This window comes from Arachis ipaensis, chromosome B4, assembly GCF_059453495.1.
Source record: "Arachis ipaensis isolate K30076 ecotype BB chromosome B4, ASM5945349v1, whole genome shotgun sequence".
Classification (NCBI taxonomy): Eukaryota; Viridiplantae; Streptophyta; class Magnoliopsida; order Fabales; family Fabaceae; genus Arachis; species Arachis ipaensis.
In genome coordinates, this window is record NC_142439.1 from 90,704,690 (window position 1) to 90,728,606 (window position 23,917).

A 23,917-nucleotide genomic window follows, 5' to 3' on the forward strand; every position below is an offset into this window, starting at 1 on the left:
TGGCGTTCAACGCCAGCTTTCTACCCAAATCTGGCGTCCAGCGCCAGAAAAGGATCCAAAACCAGAGTTGAACGCCCAAACTGGCACAAAAACTGGCGTTCAACTCCACAATTGGCCTCTGCACGTGCAACACTTAAGCTCAGCCCAAACACACACCAAGTGGGCCCCGGAAGTGGATTTATACATCAAATACTTACTCATGTAAACCCTAGTAGCTAGTTTATTATAAATAGGACCTCTTACTATTGTATTAGGCATCTTTGGATTACCTTATGATCCTTTGATCATGTTTTAGGGGGCTGGCCATCTCGGCCATGCCTGGACCTTCACTTATGTATTTTTAACGGTAGAGTTTCTACACTCCATAGATTAAGGTGTGGAGCTCTGCTGTTCCTCAAAGATTAATGCAAAGTACTACTGTTTTCTATTCAATTCTTCTTATTTCGCTTCTAAGATATCCATTCGCACCCAAGAACGTGATGAAGGTGATGATTATGTGTGACGCTCATCATCCTTCTCCCTTATGAACGCGTGCCTGACAAACACTTCTGTTCTACATGAAATAAGCTAGAATGAGTATCTCTTAGATCTCCTAACCAGAATCTTCGTGGCGTAAGCTAGAATGATGGTGGCATTCAAGAGAATCCGGAAGGTCTAAACCTTGTCTGTGGTATTCCAAGTAGGATTCAATGATTGAATGACTGTGACGAGCTCCTAACTCGCGATTGCAGGGCGTTAGTGACAGACGCAAAAGGATAGTAAATCCTATTCCAGCATGATCGAGAACCGACAGATGAATAGCCGTGCCGTGACAGGGTGCGTGAGCATATTATTCACTGAGAGGATAAGATGAAGCCATTGACAAGGGTGATGCCTCCAGACGATTAGCCGTGCCGTGACAGGGCATTGGATCATTTTCCTGAGAGATGACCGAAAGTAGCCATTGACAGTGGTGATGTATCACATAAAGCCAGCCATGGAAAGGAGTAAGACTGATTGGATGAAGATAGCAGGAAAGCAGAGGTTCAGAGGAATGAAAAGCATCTCCATTCGCTTATCTGAAATTCCTACCAATGAATTACATAAGTATCTCTATCCCTATTTTATTAATTAATATTCGAAAACACCATTATCACTTTATATCTGCCTGACTGAGATTTACAAGGTGACCATAGCTGGCTTCATACCAACAATCTCCGTGGGATTCGACCCTTATTCACGTAAGGTATTACTTGGACGACCCAGTGCACTTGCTGGTTAGTTGTATCGAAGTTGTGACAATTATGAATTAAGATCAGAGCACCAAGCTTTGGAGCCATTACCAGGATTTGTTTGAGCCTGGAGATCACAACTTCGTGCACCAAGTTTTTGGCGCCGTTGTCGGGGATTGTTTGAGTTTGGACAACTGACGGTTCATCTTGTTGCTCAGATTGGGTAACTTTCTTTTCGTTTTCTTTTTAAAAATTTTTCAAAAATATTTCAAAACTTTTCTCATCTGTTTTCGAAAAAATTAAAAATGTTTTCAAAAATTTATTCAAAATTTTTAAGAATGAATTCTAGTGTTTCATGAAGCATGAGAAGCCTGGCTGGCTGTAAAGCCATGTCTAAATTCTTTTGGACTGAGGCTTGCAATTTGTTATCAAAGAGCAATATACTCTCGTGTTAAAGACTAAAGCTTGGCTGGCCATTGGCCATGTCTAGTGTTTTGGACTGGAGCTTTCATTGAAAGCTTGGCTGGCTAGTGAGCCATGTCTAATTCCTGGACTGAAGCTTTAGACTAACACGGCAAGATTCCTGGAATTCATATTAAAAATTTTGGAATCCTTATTTTTTCTTTTTCATATAATTTTCGAAAAAAATACAAAAAAAATTAGAAAATCATAAAAATAAAAAATATTTTGTGTTTCTTGTTTGAGTCTTGAGTCAAATCATAAGTTTGGTGTCAATTGCATGTGCATCTTGCATATTTCGAAAATTTCATGTATTCATGGTGTTCTTCATGATCTTCAAGTTGTTCTTGGTAAGTCTTCTTGTTTGATCTTGATGATTTTTTGTTTTGTGTCTTTTCATGTTTATCATATGCATTCTTGAATTCTTAGTGCGTAAGCATTAAAGAATTCTAAGTTTGGTGTCTTGCATGTTTTTCTTGCATTAAAAATTTTTCAAAAATATGTTCTTGATGTTCATCATGACATTCAAAGTGTTCTTGGTGTTCATCTTGACATTCATAGCATTCTTGCATGCATCACATGTTTTGATCTAAAAATTTCATGCATTGTATTTTTTTCATGTTTTTCATAAAAATTTCAAAAATCAAAAAAAATATCTTTCCCTTTTTCTCTCATCAAATTCGAAAATTTGGATTGACTTTCTCAAAAATTTTTAAAATCAAGTTGTTTCTCATGAGTCAAATCAAATTTTCAATTTGAAAATCTTATCTTTTTCAAAATCTTTTTCAAAAATCAAATCTTTTTCAAAATTATTAGTTATTTTCGAAAATTCCAAAAATATTTTTCAAAAATCTTTTTCTTATTTTTATACCAAATTTTTGAAAATAACATAAACAATTAATGTTTTGATTCAAAAATTTGAAGTTTGTTACTTGCTTGTTAAGAAAGATTCAAACTTTAAGTTCTAGAATCATATCTTGTGATTTCTTATGAATCAAGTCATTGATTGTGATTTTAAAAATCAAATTTTTTTCAAAACTAATTTCAATCATATCTTTTCAAAAATATCTTCTTATCTTATCTTTTTCAAAAATATCTTTTCAAAATATCTTTTCTAACTTCCTAACTTCTTATCTTTTCAAAAATTTGTTTCAACTAACTAACTAACTTTTTATTTGTTTCTTAACTTTTTCAAAACTACCTAACTAACTCTCTCTCTCTAATTTTCGAAAATATCTCCCCTCTTTTTCAAAAATTTCTTTTTAATTAACTAATTACTTTTATTTTTTTGTTTTTGATTTCAAAAATTTTTGAAAATTACTAACATTTTTCAAAAACCATTTTCAAAAATCACTAATTCTTTTTCAAAATAATTTTCGAAAATTATACCTCCCCCATCCTATTCTATTTATTCATTCATATCCTAACATCTCATCTCACATCTCTTCCATTCGTACAGTTGTGCTTCTTCCTTTACATCACATTCTTTGTCTCCACCTCTTTTCTTCCACTCACAAAGGGATCCCTATACTGTGGTATAAAGGATCTCTATTATTATTATTATTTTTCTGTGCCTTCTTCTTTGTCATATGAGCAGGAGCAAGGATAAGAACATTCTTGTGGAAGCAGATCCAGAACCTGAAAGGACTCTGAAGAGAAAATTAAGAGAAGCTAAAATACAACAATCCAGAGATAACCTTTCAGAAATTTTCGAACAGGCAGAGGAGATGGCAGCCGAAAATAATGATAATGTAAGGAAGATGCTTGGTGACTTTACTGCACCTAATTCCAATTTACATGGAAGAAGCATCTCCATTCCTGCCATTGGAGCAAACAACTTTGAGCTGAAACCTCAATTAGTTTCTCTAATGCAGCAGAACTGCAAGTTTCATGGACTTCCATCTGAAGATCCTTTTCAGTTCTTAACTGAATTCTTGCAGATATGTGATACTGTTAAGACTAATGCAGTAGATCCTGAAGTCTACAGGCTCATGCTTTTCCCTTTTGCTGTAAGAGACAGAGCTAGATTATGGTTGGATTCTCAACCCAAAGACAGCCTGAACTCTTGGGATAAGCTGGTCACGGCTTTCTTAGCCAAGTACTTTCCTCCTCAAAAGCTGAGTAAGCTTAGAGCTGATGTTCAAACCTTCAGACAGAAAGAAGGTGAATCTCTCTATGAAGCTTGGGAAAGATACAAACAGTTGACCAAAAAGTGTCCTTCTGACATGCTTTCAGAATGGACCATCCTGGATATATTCTATGATGGTTTATCTGAGCTATCAAAGATGTCACTGGACACTTCTGCAGGTGGATCCATTCACCTAAAGAAAACGCCTACAGAAGCTCAAGAACTCATTGACATGATTGCTAATAACCAGTTCATGTACACTTCTGAAAGGAATCCTGTGAGTAATGGGACGCCTATGAAGAAGGGAGTTCTTGAAGTTGATACTCTGAATGCCATATTGGCTCAGAACAAAATATTGACTCAGCAAGTCAATATGATTTCTCAGAGTCTGCATGGAATGCAAGCTGCATCCAACAGTACTCAAGAGGCATCTTCTGAAGAAGAAGCCTGTGATCCTGAGAACCCTGCAATAGCAGAGGTAAATTACTTAGGTGAACCTTATGGAAACACCTATAACTCAACATGGAGAAATCATCCAAATTTCTCATGGAAGGATCAAAAGCCTCAACAAGGCTTTAATAATGGTGGAAGAAACAGGTTTAGCAATAGCAAGCCTTTTCCATCATCAACTCAGCAACAGACAGAGAACTCTGAACAAAATGCTTCTAATTTAGCAAATCTAGTCTCTGATCTATCTAAGGCCACTGTAAGTTTCATGAATGAAACAAGGTCTTCCATTAAAAATCTGGAAGCACAAGTGGGCCAGCTGAGTAAAAAGATCACTGAAATCCCTCCTAGTACTCTCCCAAGCAATACAAAAGAGAACCCAAAAGGAGAGTGCAAGGCCATTGACATAAGCGCCATGGCCGAACCTCTGAGGAGAGGAGAGGACGTGAATCCCAAGGAGGAAGACCTCCAGGGACGTCCAGTGATCAATAAGGAGCTTCCCTCTGAGGAACCAAAGGACTCTGAGGCTCATCTAGAGACCATAGAGATTCCATTGAACCTCCTTATGCCCTTCATGAGCTCTGATGAGTATTCCTCTTCTGAAGAGAATGAGGATGTTACTGAAGAGCAAATTGCCAAGTTTCTTGGTGCAATCATGAAGCTGAATGCCAAATTATTTGGCATTGATACATGGGAAGTTGAACCTCCCTTGTTCATCAATGAACTAAGTGATCTGGATCAACTGACATTGCCTCAGAAGAGACAGGATCCTGGAAAGTTCATAATCCCTTGTACCATAGGCACCATGATCTTTAAGGCTCTGTGTGACCTTGGTTCAGGGATAAACCTCATGCCCCTCTCTGTAATAGAGAAACTGGGAATCTATGGGGTGCAAGCTGCTAAAATCTCACTAGAGATGGCAGACAGCTCAAGAAGACAGGCTTATGGACAAGTAGAAGATGTATTAGTAAAGGTTGAGGGCCTTTACATACCTACTGATTTCATAGTCCTGGATACTGGAAAGGAAGAGGATGAATCCATCATCCTAGGAAGACCTTTCCTGGCCACAGCAAGAGCTGTGATTGATGTTGACAGAGGTGAAATAGTCCTTCAATGGAATGAGAACTCCCTTGTATTCAAAACTCAAGGATCTCCCTCTGCAACCATGGAGAGGAAGCAGGAAAAGCTTCTCTCCAAGCAGAGTCAACCAGAGCCCCCACAGTCAAACTCTAAGTTTGGTGTTGGGAGGCCACAACCAAACTCTAAGTTTGGTGTTGATCTCCCATATCCAAACTCTAAGTTTGGTGTTGGAGAGTTTCAACAAAGCTCTGCACATCTGTGAGGCTCCATGAGAGCCCACTGTCAAGCTATTGACATTAAAGAAGCGCTTGTTGGGAGGCAACCCAATGTTTATCTAATTCTTATTTTTATTGTTTTTCATGTTTTCTTAGGTTCATGATCATGTGGAGTCACAAAATAAATAGAAAAATTGAAAACGGAATCAAAAACAGTAGAAGAAAAATCACACCCTGGAGGAGCATCTGTCTGGCGTTCCGCGCCAGAACAGAGCATGGTTCTGGCGCTGAACGCCCAAAATGGGCAGCTTCTGGGCGCTGAACGCCAGAACAGGCATGGTTCTGGCGTTCAACGCCAGAAATGGCACACAAATGGGCGTTGAACGCCCAAAATGGCCACCAACCTGGCGCTGAACGCCCAGAGTTGGATACAAAGGCATTTTTACATGCCTAAGGGGTGCAGGGATGTAAATCCTTGAAAACCTCAGGATCTGTGGACCCCACAGGATCCACTAAGGATCTGTGGACCCCACAGGATCCACTCAGGATCTGTGGACCCCACAGGATCCACCCAGGATCTGTGGACCCCACAGGATCCCCACCTACCTCCACTCACTTCTTCTCACCACTCTCTTTCACACAACCCCATAAACACTCTTCCCTAAAAACCCCTCACCAATCACCTCAATCTCTCTTCCCCACTAAACCTTCACCACTCACATCAATCTCTCTTCCCCATAAACCTACCTCATAAACTCCACCTACCTTCAAAATTCAAAACCAATTTCCCACCCAAACCCACCCATATGGCCGAACCAATACCCCCCCTCCCTTCCCTATATAAAGACCTCCATTCTTCATCAAATTCACACAACACACCCCTCTACACTCCTCTTGGCTGAAACCACATCTACCTCTCCCTCTCCATATTTCTTCTTCTTCTTCTTCTATTCTTTTGTTTATTGCTCGAGGGCGAGCAATATTCTAAGTTTGGTATGGTAAAAGCATAGCTTTTTTGTTTTTCCATTACCATTGATGGCACCTAAGACCGGAGAATCCTCTAGAAGAGGGAAAGGGAAGACAAAAGCTTCCACATCCGAGTCATGGGAGATGGAAAGGTTCATCTCCAAAGCCCATCAAGACCACTTCTATGATGTTGTGGCCAAGAAGAAGGTGATCCCTGAGGTCCCTTTTAAACTCAAAAGAAATGAGTATCCGGAGATCCGACATGAAATTCAAAGAAGAGGTTGGGAAGTTCTAACAAATCCCATCCAACAAGTCGGCATCCTAATGGTTCAAGAGTTCTATGCCAATGCATGGATCACCAAGAACCATGATCAAAGTAAGAACCCAGATCCAAAGAACTATGTTACAATGGTTCGGGGGAAATACTTGGATTTTAGTCCGGAAAATGTAAGGTTGGCATTCAACTTGCCATACATGGAAGAGAACGCACGCCCCTACACAAGGAGAGTCAACTTTGATCAAAGGTTGGACCAAGTCCTTATGGACATATGTGTAGAAGGAGCTCAATGGAAGATTGACTCCAAAGGCAAGCCGGTTCAACTAAGAAGATTGGACCTCAAGCCTATAGCTAGAGGATGGTTGGAGTTTATTCAATGCTCAATCATAACCACTAGCAACCGGTCTGAAGTTACTATAGACCGGGCCATCATGATCCATAGTATCATGATTGGAGAAGAGGTGGAAGTTCATGAGATTATACCTCAAGAACTCTACAAGGTGGCGGACAAGTCCTCCACTATGGCAAGGTTAGCCTTTCCTCACCTCATTTGCCACCTATGCAATTCAGCTGGGATTGACATAGAGGGAGATATCCTCATCAAAGAGGACAAGCCCATCACTAAGAAAAAGATGGAGCAAGCAAGAGAGCCCAGTCATGGAGCTCAAGAGGCGCAAGAAGCTCATCACCATGAGATTCCGGAAATGCCTCAAATGTACTTTCCTCCACAAAACTATTGGGAGCAAATCAACACCTCCCTAGAAGAATTAAGTTCCAATATGGGACAACTAAGGGTGGAACATCAAGAGCACTCCATCATGCTCCATGAAATAAGAGAAGATCAAAAAGCAATGAGGGAGGAGCAACAAAGACAAGGAAGAGACATAGAAGAGCTCAAGGACATCATTGGTTCCTCAAGAAGGAAACGCCACCATCACTAAGGTGGATTCATTCCTTGTTCTTCTTTCTTCTGTTTTTCGTTTTCTATGTTATGTGCCTATCTATGCTTGTGTCTTCACTACATGATCATTAGTAGTTAGTAACTTTGTCTTAAAGATTTGAATGTCCTATGAATCCATCACCTCTCTTAAATGAAAAATGTTTTAATTCAAAAGAACAAGAAAGTACATGAGTTTCAAATTTATCCTTGAACTTAGCTTAATTATATTGATGTGGTGACAATGCTTCTTGTTTTCTGAATGTATGCTTGAACAGTGCATATGCCTTTTGAAGTTGTTGTTTAAGAATGTTAAATATGTTGGCTCTTGAAAGAATGATGACTAGGAGACATGTTATTCGATAATCTGAAAAATCATAAAAATGATTCTTGAAGCAAGAAAAAGCAGCAAAGAACAAAGCTTGCAGAAAAAAAAAAAGAAAAAAAAGAAAAAAAAAAATAGGCGAAAAAAAAAATAATAGGAAGAAAAAGAAAAAGCAAGCAGAAAAAGCCAATAGCTCTTAAAACCAAAATGCAAGGGCAAATAAAAAGGATCCCAAGGCTTTGAGCATCAGTGGATAGGAGGGCCTAAAGGAATAAAATCCTGGTCTAAGCGGCTAAACCAAGCTGTCCCTAACCATGTGCTTGTGGCGTGTAGGTGTCAAGTGAAAACTTGAGACTGAGCGGTTAAAGTCAAGGTCCAAAGCAAAAACAAAGAGTGTGCTTAAGAACCCTGGACACCTCTAATTGGGGACTTTAGCAAAGCTGAGTCACAATCTGAAAAGGTTCACCCAATTATGTGTCTGTGGCATTTATGTATCCGGTAGTAATACTGGAAAACAAAGTGCTTAGGGCCACGGCCAAGACTCATAAAGAAGCTGTGTTCAAGAATCATCATACTGAACTAAGAGAGTCAATAACACTATTCGAAATCTGAAGTTCCTATAGATGCCAATCATTCTGAACCTCAATGGATAAAGTGAGATGCCAAAACTATTCAAAAGGCAAAAAGCTATAAGTCCCGCTCATATGATTGAAGCTCTGTTTCATTGATAGTTTGGAATTTATAGTATATTCTATTCTTTTTATTCTATTTTGATTTTCAGTTGCTTGGGGACAAGCAACAATTTAAGTTTGGTGTTGTGATGAGCGGATAATTTATACGCTTTTTGGCATTGTTTTTAGTATGTTTTTAGTAGGATCTAGTTACTTTTAGGGATGTTTTTAATATATTTTGTGTTAAATTCACATTTCTGGACTTTACTATGAGTTTGTGTGTTTTTCTGTGATTTCAGGTATTTTCTGGCTGAAATTGAGGGACTTGAGCAGAAATCAGATTCAGAGGTTGAAAAAGGACTGCTGATGCTGTTGGATTCTGACCTCCCTGCACTCAAAGTGGATTTTCTGGAGCTACAGAACTCGAAATAGCGCGTTTCCAATTGCGTTGGAAAGTAGACATCCAGGGCTTTCCAGAAATATATAATAGTCCATACTTTGGCCAAGAATTGACGACGTAAACTGGCGTTCAACGCCAGCTTTCTACCCAAATCTGGCGTCCAGCGCCAGAAAAGGATCCAAAACCAGAGTTGAACGCCCAAACTGGCACCAAAACTGGCGTTCAACTCCACAATTGGCCTCTGCACGTGCAACACTTAAGCTCAGCCCAAACACACACCAAGTGGGCCCCGGAAGTGGATTTATACATCAAATACTTACTCATGTAAACCCTAGTAGCTAGTTTATTATAAATAGGACCTCTTACTATTGTATTAGGCATCTTTGGATTACCTTATGATCCTTTGATCATGTTTTAGGGGGCTGGCCATCTCGGCCATGCCTGGACCTTCACTTATGTATTTTTAACGGTAGAGTTTCTACACTCCATAGATTAAGGTGTGGAGCTCTGCTGTTCCTCAAAGATTAATGCAAAGTACTACTGTTTTCTATTCAATTCTTCTTATTTCGCTTCTAAGATATCCATTCGCACCCAAGAACGTGATGAAGGTGATGATTATGTGTGACGCTCATCATCCTTCTCCCTTATGAACGCGTGCCTGACAAACACTTCTGTTCTACATGAAATAAGCTAGAATGAGTATCTCTTAGATCTCCTAACCAGAATCTTCGTGGCGTAAGCTAGAATGATGGCGGCATTCAAGAGAATCCGGAAGGTCTAAACCTTGTCTGTGGTATTCCGAGTAGGATTCAATGATTGAATGACTGTGACGAGCTCCTAACTCGCGATTGCAGGGCGTTAGTGACAGACGCAAAAGGATAGTAAATCCTATTCCAGCATGATCGAGAACCGACAGATGAATAGCCGTGCCGTGACAGGGTGCGTGAGCATATTATTCACTGAGAGGATAAGATGAAGCCATTGACAAGGGTGATGCCTCCAGACGATTAGCCGTGCCGTGACAGGGCATTGGATCATTTTCCCGAGAGATGACCGAAAGTAGCCATTGACAGTGGTGATGTATCACATAAAGCCAGCCATGGAAAGGAGTAAGACTGATTGGATGAAGATAGCAGGAAAGCAGAGGTTCAGAGGAACGAAAAGCATCTCCATTCGCTTATCTGAAATTCCTACCAATGAATTACATAAGTATCTCTATCCCTATTTTATTAATTAATATTCGAAAACACCATTATCACTTTATATCTGCCTGACTGAGATTTACAAGGTGACCATAGCTTGCTTCATACCAACAATCTCCATGGGATTCGACCCTTACTCACGTAAGGTATTACTTGGACGACCCAGTGCACTTGCTGGTTAGTTGTATCGAAGTTGTGACAATTATGAATTAAGATCAGAGCACCAAGCTTTGGAGCCATTACCAGGATTTGTTCGAGCCTGGAGATCACAACTTCGTGCACCAGAAGCTAAAACACAACTCTCTGGAGAGGACCTAATAGAAGTTTTCGAAAAGGAAGAAAACATGGCAGCCGAAAATGACAACAATGCCAATAATGCAGGGAAGATGCTTGGTGACTTCATTGCACATTCTTCTGACTTCTGTGGGAGAAGCATCTCTATTCCTGCCATTGGAGCAAACAACTTTGAGCTTAAGCCTCAATTAGTTTCTCTAATGCAACAGAACTGCAAGTATCATGGACTTCCATTGGAAAATCCTCATCAATTTTTAGCTGAATTCTTGCAAATCTGTGACACTGTAAAGACCCATGGGGTTGACCCCGAGGTCTACAGACTTATGCTCTTCCCTTTTGCTGTAAGAGACAGAGCTAGGACAAGGTTGGACTCACAACCTAAAGAAAGCCTGAACTCTTGGGAAAAGCTGGTCAATGCCTTCTTGGCAAAATTCTTTCCTCCTCAAAAATTGAGTTAGCTTAGAGTGGAAGTCCAAACCTTCAGACAGAAGGAAAGCGAATCCCTCTACGAAGCTTGGGAAAGATACAAACAATTAATCAGAAGGTGTCCTTCTGGCTTGCTTTTAGAATGGAGCATCATATGCATATTCTATGATGGTCTGTCTGAACTGTCCAATATGTCATTGGACAACTCTGCAAGTGGATCTCTTCATCTGAAGAAAACGCCTGAAAAAGCTCAGGAACTCATTGAAATAGTTGCAAATAACCAATTCATGTACACTTCTGAAAGGAATCCTGTGAATAATAGGACAACTCAAAAGAATTGAGTTCTTGAAATTGACACTCTGAATGCCATATTGGCTTAGAATAAAATATTGACTCAGCAGGTCAATATGATTTCTCAGAGTCTGTCTGAAATGCAAGCAGCAAAAGGTAGTACCAAAGAAGCTTTGATGCACGAAAAACTTATCTCATAACAAATTTCCTTCAGCAAGTGTACCGAATTTGTCGTCAAGTAAAAACTCACAATAGAGTGAGGTCGAATCCCACAAGGATTGATTGATCAAGCAAATTTAATTAGAAGAATGTTCTAGTTGAGCGAATCCAGAATTTGAGTTGAGAATTGCAGAAAATAAAATGGCGGGAAGGTAAATGACAGAAAAAGTAAATGCTAGAATTAAAGAACTGAAAGTAAATAACTGAAAGTAAATTGCAGAATTGTAAATGGGAATGGGGGAATTGCTCATAAAAGTAAGTAACAGAAATTAAAGAGAATGGGTAAGATCAGAAATGGGGGGTTCATTGGGCTTAGGAGATGTTGCATTCTCCGGATCAATTTCATTTTCATCTCTTCCTCAATCAATGCACTCATTGATCTCCTTGGCAATCTTAAGTGATTGAATTACAATTTCTTGTAATTCAATCTCTCAAATCTTGATCAATAGCCAATTCCTTGGTCAATTACTTATGAGAAGAGATGAATTATGGTCACTGATTATACCACATGCATTTCCCAAATCAAGTGTTGAGAGGATTATAGTCACATATCCATCCAAACCCAATTTGGTCCAGCATGAGAAAGCATTTCTAGCATGATCTCTTCATTCCTCTTTCAAGGTTCAGAAGAGATCCAAGTTTGAATAGCTTCTTTTCCAAGATAACTACCCAATTGGATGAAGATCAAAAGCTTTCAAGTAAAATCAAGAGAAAAGATAGAAGAAGAATAATGAAAACTAGTATTGATCCATCAAATTACAACAGAGCTCCCTAACCCAATAAAAGGGGTTTAGTTGTTCATAGCTCTGGAAAATGAAAACAAAGATGGAGAATACATGATGATACTAGAAGTGCAGAGAAAGTAAATATAGAGAGTAGTTCTATGCCCAGAGGCTCCCTATATTTTCCAACTCTCCTTTTAATTCAAAGCTACTCCTATATATACTACTCTTCTACTCTTCTAGTTGGCTCTTCAAATCTTGGGTCTGGGCCTTTGGATCTTTGAGTTTGAAGCAGTTATATTCTTCATTGGGCTTGGCTTTACTTGCAGAGAGAAAGTGTGAAATGGGCAGAGATTTTAGCTCAAGACGTTAGTGGTGTTAACGTTCAGTGAAAATATGGGTTCGGGAACGTTAGTGACATTCAACTTTTTCACTAACGTTCCTCACCCAAGTTAGAGCCACGTTAACCTCAACGTTAGTGGCACAAACATTGCCACTAACGTTGCCTCTTTGTCCTTCGCGCACGTTATTGGGTCCCAACTTTCCCAATAACGTTGAGAAGCCTCCCCCTTCCCTTCGTTAGAGTCCACGTTAACTTAGTTAACGTGGCTCTTTTAACGTAGGCTTGCCAACCTTCGAGAACGTAAGTGACACTTAACATTGTCACTAACGTTCCAATGTGCCCTTTAGCTCCCACGTTAGAGTCCACGTTAACTAGGTTAACGTGGCTTCTAACGTGGCTGTGCTAGCCATCTCCAACGTTAGTGACAATGTTGAATGTCACTAACGTTGGCTCATTATCCTTCTCCTCACGTTAACTTCCACGTTAACTAAGTTAACGTAGGAGTTAACGTGGCTCATTGTGGTTTGTGTTGGCTCCTTCCAACGTTAGTGACAATGTTTGGTGTCACTAACGTTGTCGACAACCTTTCTTCTTCACGTTAACTTCCACGTTAACTAGGTTAACGTGGGAGTTAACGTGGCTTCTTGGGGATAGTGTGTGTTCATCCCCACGTTAGTGACAATGTTTGGTGTCACTAACGTTGTCGACCACCTAGTTTCTTCACGTTAGCTTCCACGTTAACTAGGTTAACATGGGAGTTAACGTGGCTTCTTGTGACTTGGCCAACGTTAGTGAGAAAGTTGAATGACACTAACGTTGGCTTCCCCTTTTCTTCTTAACGTTAGAGGCCACGTTAACTAAGTTAACGTGGCAACTAACGTGGCCACTTATGAGCTTGGTCCAACGTTAGTGATAATGTTAAGTGTCACTAACGTTGGCTCCATTTCTTTTCTTCCACGTTAGAGTTCACATTAGCTTAGTTAATGTGACTCTTAACGTGGGCAATGATGGCTTCTAGAGCGTTATTGGCAATGACTTTTCTCATTAACTTTGCAAGTTACTCCCATTCCACGTTAGTGTCAACGTTAGTGTAACTAACGTTGCTACTAATGTGGTTCTTCTTTGCTTGCTTTGTCCTGAAATTAAGCAATAAAGTGCATCAAAGTTCTAGTCCATGTCATGGGAAATGCAACATCCAATTTGTCATTAAATTCATGCAAAAATCCTCATGAAATCATGTAAAGTGCACAATGTATGCTTGAATCAAGATGTAAGTGAATATCTACCCAAAACTAGCTTATTTCCTAAGTAAATGCATGAAACTACCCTAAAAAGAGTAGAGAAAAGGTCAGTGAAACTAGCCAAAATACCCTGGCATCACAACACCAAACTTAAAGCTTGCTTGTCCCTAAGCAAGTACTGGAACAAGAGAATGATGAATGGAATGCTAAGAGAAATGAGTCATTCTTGTGGAAGTCATGTCCCTGGTTTTATGGTGGTTTCATGCATAGCAACTTAGGTTCATTCCTTCTCTGGCTTTCAGACCTTTATCATGTCCTAGAATACTCACTTTGATTGCATCCCATGAGACTTTTATTCATTGATCCTTTTATTGTCATTTCAGGGCTTATTTGTGTTCCTTGGGCTAAGTGCTTTGTAAGGGGGCAACTCTTTAAAATAAGCTTTCAGCCAACACTCCCGAACCAGTTGGTTCAAGGTGCTAGGTGTTGAAACACCTCTTAGGACTTACTTGCTCAAGTCTCTCCCCCATATATACACACCACAGGCATATGGTTTATTTATTTTCTTTTCTTGAGACCTTGGTGTCCAGCGCCTCTTTGGGTTACTAAATGCTTTGTAGTGAGGGTTACTCTTGATAGTGGACTTTCAGCTGATAATCCCGAGTTAGTTAACCCAAGTTACCAAGTGATAAGGTACCCCTAAGAGCTTATTCATCCAAGTAGATCCCTCACACAGGAGCACCACAGACACATGTCTCAAGATTAAAACCATTGGTGCCTAGCCTTATTGCTTACTCTTTTTCTTTTATTCCTCAACTTTGATTGTTCTTTCCCTTTTTCTTATTAGGATCTTCTTATTTAGCTAGTCTCATGGAGTGTGTCTCAAGCATAGTATTCATGACAGATAGTTGTCCTCCCACCTTATGATTGAACCAACTTAGCTAACTTATGATTATACCATAAACTCATGAACTTATTCCATAGTATGAACTCCTCTCTGGTCTTTTGTAAAACACTCATTCTCTTTTCATTTAATTTAAAGGGACAAACATACAAGTAAGCAAAGTAAGGGTGCAGTGACATAAAGACTAGTAAACATAGACCTCTTCAACACAAAAACTTAAAAGACAGAATTTTAAAAAAGGTTCAAACTATTATGGAAGCAAGTTCTATTTCATACAAGAACTTCCTTATTCAAAGCATAGAAAAAAAAAAGATGGACCAAAGAAGGAACTCCACCACCTTTTACTCATGTGGTTGCCCATGCTCTCCTCCTTGCTTGTCCTCCTTGTGTCCCTCTTGATTGCTCGTACTCCCACTCCCTTTGCTTTTTCCAATAAGCTTCTTCCAGAAACCACCATCTTCCATCTTCTTCTTGAGTGTTTTCTTCTGCTGTTTCACCTTCCTCTCTTCTTGTTCTACAAAATCTTTTTAGACCTCATCATATGTAGGGATGGCATAGTGTAGATGATGTATATTACTGGACATGTAGTTCAACTTGGCTTGAGTGTTTACGTTGAACTCCTCCCTATGTAGTTGCCGTCCTTCATTAAGTACAGTGAACTCATTGAATGCTTTCATCTGAGCTAGTTGTCGCTGATTGAGTTCCTGCAAATGCTTATCTTGACGTTCTTGCCTCTCAGTAACTTGGTGGATGTCTTGAGTGAGCTGGGAGTATTGTTCCTGTTGCTGCTCCATTTGTTGTTTCTGCCACTCTTCTTGTTGGCTCATCCAGTTGGACTGAAGGTTTAGTATTTGCTCTTGTCCTTCCATATGTCTCATCTCCAAATCTTCAATGGCTTTTAGAAGGTGATTTATATTCAAGTTGGCTGGGTAAGGATGCTCTTCTTGTTGATATTCTTCCTGATGAGACTCCTCTTGGTGAGCTCCTTCTTTTGCTTTTAGTTTCCCTATTTGTGGCCTTCTTTGTTGCTGAGTAGGTGTAGTATAGACCATACGCTGGATTGTCATTAGCCTCCCAGGGTTTACCCAGTCTGGATTGCTATCCTCAAAGACCACCTTGGCCTCTTTGCATAATCTGAAAATGGTGCTGGGGTACCAAAGTCTGGCACCTGATTCAGGCTTCTTAGCTGAATCTTGAATTCCTTCAGCTATAAGTTCATGCACATTGATTTCTCCACCTTGTACTAGGCAATGTACCATAGTTGCTCGATTAATATTGACCTCTGAATTATTTGCAGCCGGGAGGATAGACCTCCTCACGAGTTCAAACCATCCCTTGCCTTCCGGGCTAAGGTCTCCCTTTTTGATGAACCAGGGTCTCCTATCTCCATACCTCTCCCAGTCAGCTGCTATAACACAGATGTCAATCACAATCTCAGTGAGCTCATCATTGTCTTGGCTTTTACTTATCCTTGCATGATAACTGGGCTCATCAAAATGCGGTGATTTCAGGTGAAGAGCTCTTGTTATAGCGTTTGGGCTGAAGTCCACCTCCTTTCCTCTTACATAACTTTTGAAGGTTGGGGCCCTGGTTTTGTCTTCTCTCACCACATTTGTGTAGAACTCTTTGATGAGGTTTCCATTGATCTTCCCCCTGGATTAGTGAGCCTTTGCCACCCTCTTTTTTCAATTTTCTCCCGAATCTGTGGGCATTCATCTTCATTGAATTGGAAGGTTAACTCGGGCAATATCTTTTTGAGCTTGATCCGCTCAAATTCTCGTTCATGGAAGGCAGTTTTAAATCTCTTCTCGTCGAAAGGAATGCTCTCCATTGGTTCCTTCCTTTTTTGCCTCTTGGAGCTTGATGATGCCATGAATTTGAGTTGCTGTGTGAGGGAATTTGAAGGTAAGGATGGATGAAGAATTTGGTTGGTTAGGATGAGGTGTGATGAAGAGGTTTTGGATGCCGAAAGTGTGGAGTGTGGAGAGTGGGAATTTGAGTGTGAGGGGTAAGTGTGCACTAGGACTCACTTATATAGGGGGATTGTGAGTGAATAGAGGGTGTGGATTGATGGAATGGTTGCTTGATGGACGGTTGGGGTTGTGCATGGAGAAAGGACAAGGATCATCATTTAGTGAGGGTTATTGGTTCGGTCTTCAAGAGTCTCCTTTCTTCAATGTTGCATGGCAACATTTTCCAATGCATTCCTTCTTGAGACAAGTGTGTAGTTTCTCTTCATGAAGTGGCCGAACCTTTCTCCTTTAATTGTCCAATCAATCTCCTTCAATGCTCCTCTCCTTTTCCCTATACAGATCAAATAAGAAAATAAGAATTAATATCATAAAAAAATCAATTTAAATTTTATGGCTAGAATAATAAAGGGAAGAAAAGATTAGATTGTTTATTCATGAACTCCAACTAACTAACTAAGTGTGTATCCTTATATGCACATTGGTGGCACCATGGGGTGACACCAAACTTAGTTTGGAGCACTGTGATGAAAAGTTCTGTTCAAAGCTCCAAGACTAGCATGCTCTCAGTTGCATTCATGCTTTCTTGGCGCGCTTTGAACACCAAACTTGTTCTTCACTATATACTGCAATATAAGGATTTCACCAAGTGTTTGTCAAGTTTGGGTTGCAATTCATGAATATTGACTTATTCACTAGTAAAAGCTCATAAAACATGGGTTGCCTCCCATGAAGCGCTTCTTTAGCGTCACTAGCTTGACGTTTCTCCTTCATTAGGGAGGTTGATAATGCTTCAAGTCCTCCCCTCTTGCCTTGGACTTATATCCATTGGTTGTATCAATGATCTCTACATGTTCCAAGGAGAGAACTCTATTGATAGTGAAGACCTTAGGTAAATGAGATGGTACAGTGGGGAGATTAGGGGGGATATCTGGGAAGTAAGCTGAGATCACTTTATCCCCTGGAGAGAAGTCTTCCGTAGGGATCTTCTTGTTCCTCCACCCCCTTGGTACCTTCTTCTTTGTCCCTTTTGATGTTGCCTTGCTTTTGGTGACTTCTTCTTCTAAGGGAATTTTTTTGTTGTCTTCACATGTCTCTGGTGGTTTAGGTTCCTCCATCTTTTCCTTGAGTTGTGACAACTGCTTATTTCCTTATTCATCAACCAAGGGCTTTCCCAGATGGGCTGGTTGTGCTTCTGTGCTTGCTTCCTCTGTCAGCATCTCATTCTGATCTTTGCTTGGTTCTTTGTTTTCTTGGTCTGCTTCTTGTGAGAGTTTGAAGACATTAAAGTTGAGTCATTCATCATGGATCCTCAATATTAGCTCCCCTTGCTCCACATCTATGAGTGCTCTGGCTGTAGCTAGGAATGGTCTTTCCAATATGATTGGGTGAATGTGACTTTCTTCCATGTCCAGGATGACAAAGTCTGTTGGGAGGAAGTATTTCCCAACCTTTAACAATACATTTTCCACCACCCCTATTGCTTGTTTTTGAGTTTTGTCAGCCAGCCTAATGACTACATCTATGGGCATTATCTCATTGATTTGCAGCCTCTTCACCAGGGATAAGGGCATTAAGTTGATGCTTGCTCCCAAATCGCAGAGTGCTCTATCAAACATTGTTTCCCCTATGGCACAGGGGACATGAAAACTCCCTGGATCTTTTCTTTTTGTAGGCAACTGTGGTTGAATGAGGGCACTGCACTCCTTGTTCATCACTATAGTTTGGTCTCCCTTGAGTGAGCTTTTCCTAGGAAGCAGCTCCTTCATATATTTGATGTACGCAGGCATTTGTTGGATAGTCTTGATGAATGGTATGTTCACATGCAGAGATGCAAACAAGTCAAGAAATTTTGAGTATATTCTTTTTTCCACAGCACCATTGAGTAGCTGGGGAAAAGGTGCATAGAGTCTCAGCAGCTCCTGTTTTGATATTTCTGGTTCTTGGTATTCTTTTTCCTCCTTCTCTGCTGAGGTATCTTCAGGTTGTTCTGACAGCTTGCTTGGCTTGTCCTCAGTCTCCTTATCACTTATAGTGACCATCTTGCAATCTTCCCATCTTACTTTCTTTGTTTCACCTCTCGGATTCTTCTCTGTGTCACTTGGGAATCCATCTGTGGGTTTGGGAATCTGCTCAGAGAGATACCCTACTTGAGATTCCAACCTCTTGATTGTGTCTCCTTGGTTCTTGAAATTGGCTCGCACTTTCTCCTTGAACACCTTGTTGTCTTGAATCTCCTTGCCTATGCCTTCAAGTAGATTCTCAATCCTTGAGAGTCTGTCGTCAAATGATTGTAGATCGGGGTTAGAGGTGGAAGGATGAGGTGAGTTATTTTGGTTTTGATATGGATGTGGAGAGGTGTTGTTATGGGGGTGTTGATATGGTCTAGATGTGAAGTGTTGGTGGGCTGCATTGTTGGGATTTTGGCGTCTTTGATCAAGGCTTTGGTCTTGTTGATTTCCCCACCCAAAGTTTGGGTGATTCCTCCATCCAAGGTTGTAGGTCTTGGAGTATGGATCATGGTTTTGCCTAGGTGAATTTCCAATGTAGTTGGCTTGCTCCTGACTACCCTCTGCTTCTTCATTCACTCCTTCTTGGGTTGTTGATGGAGTGGAGATTGCTGCTACTTGGTTCCTCTCCATCTTCTTGGTGAGGTCAGCCAGCTGCTGGGTAATGAGCTTGTTTTGGGCCAGCAGAGCATCTACATTGTTTAGCTCCATTACTCCTCTTGTGTTCCCTCTTTCGGAAGCATAGAAGTAGTCGTTCTCTGCTACAGTTTCAATGACATCTATGGCCTCCTCAATGGTTTTCTTCTTGTTCAAAGATCCTCCGGATGAATGGGCCTTCTTTGACTCATAAGAGAGCCCTTCATAGAAAATGTGCAGCTGCACCCATTCATTGAACATGTCAGGTGGACACCTCCTTGTTAGGTCTTTAAACCTCTCCCATGCTTCATATAGAGTCTCACCATCTTGTTGCCTGAAAGTTTGGACCTCAGCTCTCAGCCTATTGATTCGTTGAGGAGGGTAAAATCTTGCTAAGAATTTGTTCACCACATCTTCCCAAGTTGTCAAGCTCTCCTTTGGGAAAGACTCCAGCCACTTGGCTGCCTTATCCTTGAGTGAGAATGGAAATAAGAGCAGTCTATAGGCGTCAGGATGAATGCCATTAGACTTCACTGTGTCACATATTCTCAGGAAGGTGGTTAAATGTTGATTGGGATCTTCTTGGACACTTCCTCCGAACGAACAGTTGTTCTGAACAAGGGTGATGAGCTGTGGCTTCAGTTCAAAATTGTTGGCGTGGATGGTTGGCTTTTGAATGCTACTTCCACAGTTTCCTGGGTTTGGATTGATGTAAGAGCCTAAAACTCTTCTGTCCTCCCCCGCATGATTTGCTCGACCTCTTCCGCCATGGTTGTGAGTCTCTTCTTCATGATGGTTTTCCATGTTTTCGTCCATGTTTGGTTCAAAGTATTCTTCAAAGTGTTCCTCCTCTTCTTTAGCACCAACTACACGTTTTTCTCTTGCCTCCCTCCTTAGTCTAAGGAACGTTCTCTCAGGTTCAGAATCAAAGGAAGTTGAAGCCCCGCTTCTTCTCCCTGTCACACAACCAACAAGTACAAGCAAAGAGAATAGGTGCAGAAAGTATATTAGTCAGAATTACTGTTAGTGTGAGTGATACAATATATCAAACAGTTAGTGGGTTAGTGAAATGAATGGTAAATAACAAAGAAAAAGTAGGGGGAAGGGAAGAAATTAACTAAAATAGAAAGTAAATGACTCAAACAGAAAATTAAATCAAACAAAAAAATAAAATGCTCAATCTAGTTATCCTCCAATTTAATCATTGTTGATGCACAATCAATCCCCGGCAACGGCGCCATAAACTTGATGCACAGAAAACTTGTCTCATAACAAATTTCCTTCGGCAAGTGTACCGAATTTGTCGTCAAGTAAAAACTCACAACAGAGTGAGGTCGAATCCCACAAGGATTGATTGATCAAGCAACTTTAATTAGAGGAATGTTCTAGTTGAGCGAATCTAGAATTTGAGTTGAGAATTGTAGAAAATAAAATGGCGGGAAGGTAAATGACAGAAAAAGTAAATGCTAGAATTAAAGAACTGAAAGTAAATTGTAGAATTGTAAATGGGAATGGTGGAATTGCTCATAAAAGTAAGTAACAGAAATTAAAGAGAATGGGTAAGATCAGAAATGGGGGGTTCATTAGGCTTAGGAGATGTTGCATTCTCCGGATCAATTTCATTTTCATCTCTTCCTCAATCAATGCACTCATTGATCTCCTTGGCAATCTTAAGTGATTGAATTACAATTTCTTGTAATTCAATCTCTCAAATCTTGATCAATAGCCAATTCCTTGGCCAATTGCTCATGAGAAGAGATGAATTATGGTCACTGATTATACCACATGCATTTCCCAAATCAAGTGTTGAGAGGATTATAGTCACATATCCATCCAAACCCAATTTGGTCCAGCATGAGAAAGCATTTCTAGCATGATCTCTTCATTCCTCTTTCAAGGTTCAGAAGAGATCCAAGTGTGAATAGCTTCTTTTCCAAGATAACTACCCAATTGGATGAAGATCGAAAGCTTTCAAGTAAAATCAAGAGAAAAGATAGAAGAAGAATAATGAAAACTAGTATTGATCCATCAAATTACAACAGAGCTCCCTAACCCAATGAAAGGGGTTTAGTTGTTCATAGCTCTGGAAAATGAAAACAAAGATGGAGAATACATGATGATACTAGAAGTGCAGAGAAAGTAAATACAGAGAGTAGTTCTATGCCCAGAGGCTCCCTATATTTTCCAACTCTCCTTTTAATTCAAAACTACTCCTATATATACTACTCTTCTACTCTTCTAGTTGGCTCTTCAAATCTTGGGTCTGGGCCTTTGGATCTTTGAGTTTGAAGCAGTTATCTTCTTCATTGGGCTTGGCTTTACTTGCAGAGAGAAAGTGTGAAATGGGCAGAGATTTTAGCTCAGGACGTTAGTGGTGTTAACGTTCAGTGAAAATATGGGTTTGAGAACGTTAGTGACATTCAACTTTTTCACTAACGTTCCTCACCCAAGTTAGAGCCACGTTAACCTCAACGTTAGTGGCACAAACGTTGCCACTAACGTTGCCTCTTTGTCCTTCGCGCAAGTTATTGGGACTCAACTTTCCCAATAACGTTGAGAAGCCTCCCCCTTCCCTTCGTTAGAGTCCACGTTAACTTAGTTAACGTGGCTCTTTTAACGTAGGCTTGCCAACCTTCGAGAACGTTAGTGACACTTAACATTGTCACTAACGTTCCAATGTGCCCCTTAGCTCCCACGTTAGAGTCCACGTTAACTAGGTTAACGTGGCTTCTAACGTGGCTGTGCTAGCCATCTCCACCGTTAGTGACAATGTTGAATGTCACTAACGTTGGGTCATTATCCTTCTCCTCACGTTAACTTCTACGTTAACTAAGTTAACGTGGCTCATTGTGGCTTGTGTTGGCTCCTTCCAACGTTAGTGACAATGTTTGGTGTCACTAACGTTGTCGACAACCTTTCTTCTTCACGTTAACTTCCACGTTAACTAGGTTAACGTGGGAGTTAACGTGGCTTCTTGGGGATAGTGTGTGTTCATCCTAACGTTAGTGACAATGTTTGGTGTCACTAACATTGTCGACCACCTAGTTTCTTCACGTTAGCTTCCACGTTAACTAGGTTAACGTGGGAGTTAACGTGGCTTCTTGTGACTTGGCCAACGTTAGTGAGAAAGTTGAATGACACTAACGTTGGCTTCCCCTCTTCTTCTTAACATTAGAGGCCACGTTAACTAAGTTAACGTGGCAACTAACGTGGCCACTTATGAGCTTGGGCCAACGTTAGTGATAATGTTAAGTGTCACTAACGTTGGCTCCATTTCTTTTCTTCCACGTTAGAGTTCACGTTAGCTTAGTTAACGTGACTCTTAACGTGGGCAATGATGGCTTCTAGAGCGTTATTGGCAATGACTTTTCTCATTAACTTTGCAAGTTACTCCCATTCCACGTTAGTGTCAACGTTAGTGTAACTAACGTTGCCACTAATGTGGTTCTTCTTTGCTTCCTTTGTCCTGAAATTAAGCAATAAAGTGCATCAAAGTTCTAGTCCAAGTCATGGGAAATGCAACATCCAATTTGTCATTAAATTCATTCAAAAATCCTCATAAAATCATGTAAAGTGCACAATGTATGCTTGAATCAAGATGTAAGTGAATATCTACCCAAAACTAGCTTATTTCCTAAGTAAATGCATGAAACTACCCTAAAAACAGTAGAGAAAAGGTCAGTGAAACTGCCAAAATGCCCTAGCATCAAGCTTCATCTGAAGAAGAAGCTTATGATCCTGAGAACCCAGCAATGGAAGAGGTGAATTACATGGGAGAATCCTATGGAAATACCTATAATCCTTTATGGAGAAATCATCTAAATCTCTCATGGAAGGACCAACAGAGGCCTCAACAAGGCTTCAATAACAGTAATGGTGGAAGAAATAGGTTTTGCAATAGCAAACCTTTTCCATCATTTTCTCAACAACGGACAGAAACCTCTAAGCAGAGCCACTTTGACTTAGCAACCTTAATATCTGATCTAACTAAGACCACTCAAAGTTTCATGACTGAAACAAGGTCCTCCATTAGAAATTTGGAGGCACAAGTGGGTCAGCTGAGTAAGAAAGTTACTGAACTCCCTCCCAGTACTCTCCCAAGCAATACAGAAGAAAATCCAAGGAGAGAGTGCAAGGCCATAAACACGTCCCACATGACCAAATGCATAGAGGAGGGAAAGGCAGTGATTTCCACTGAGAAAAACCTCAATGGATGTCCACTGGCCTCCAAGGAGTTCCCTGATGAGGAACCATGGGAATCTGAGGCTCATACAAAGACCATAGAGATTCCATTAAATTTACTTCTGCCATTCATGAGCTATGATGAGTATTCTTCCTCTGAAGAGGATGAAGATGTTACTGAAGAGCAAGTTGCTAAGTACCTTGGAGCAATCATGAAGCTAAATGCCAAGTTATTTGGTAATGAGACTTGGGAGGATGAACCCCCCTTACTCACCAAAGAACTGGATGACTTGACTAGGCAGACATTACCTCAGAAGAAACTGGATCCTGGAAAATTCTCAATACCTTATACCATAGGCACG

The 23,917-nt window shown here is 40.4% G+C and overlaps 2 non-coding genes across 2 annotated transcripts; one reads left to right on the forward strand and one right to left on the reverse strand.

The window, feature by feature from the left end:
* Positions 1-3,793: 3,793 nt before the first annotated feature.
* Positions 3,794-3,901, reverse strand: LOC148568332 (small nucleolar RNA R71). Its single transcript, XR_015882590.1, has one exon. It is a non-coding gene; the product is annotated as a small nucleolar RNA R71 (small nucleolar RNA).
* Positions 3,902-19,632: 15,731 nt separating this feature from the next.
* On the forward strand, positions 19,633-19,736 carry LOC148568333 (small nucleolar RNA R71). The gene has a single exon (XR_015881987.1). It is a non-coding gene; the product is annotated as a small nucleolar RNA R71 (small nucleolar RNA).
* The last annotated feature ends 4,181 nt before the right edge of the window (positions 19,737-23,917 follow it).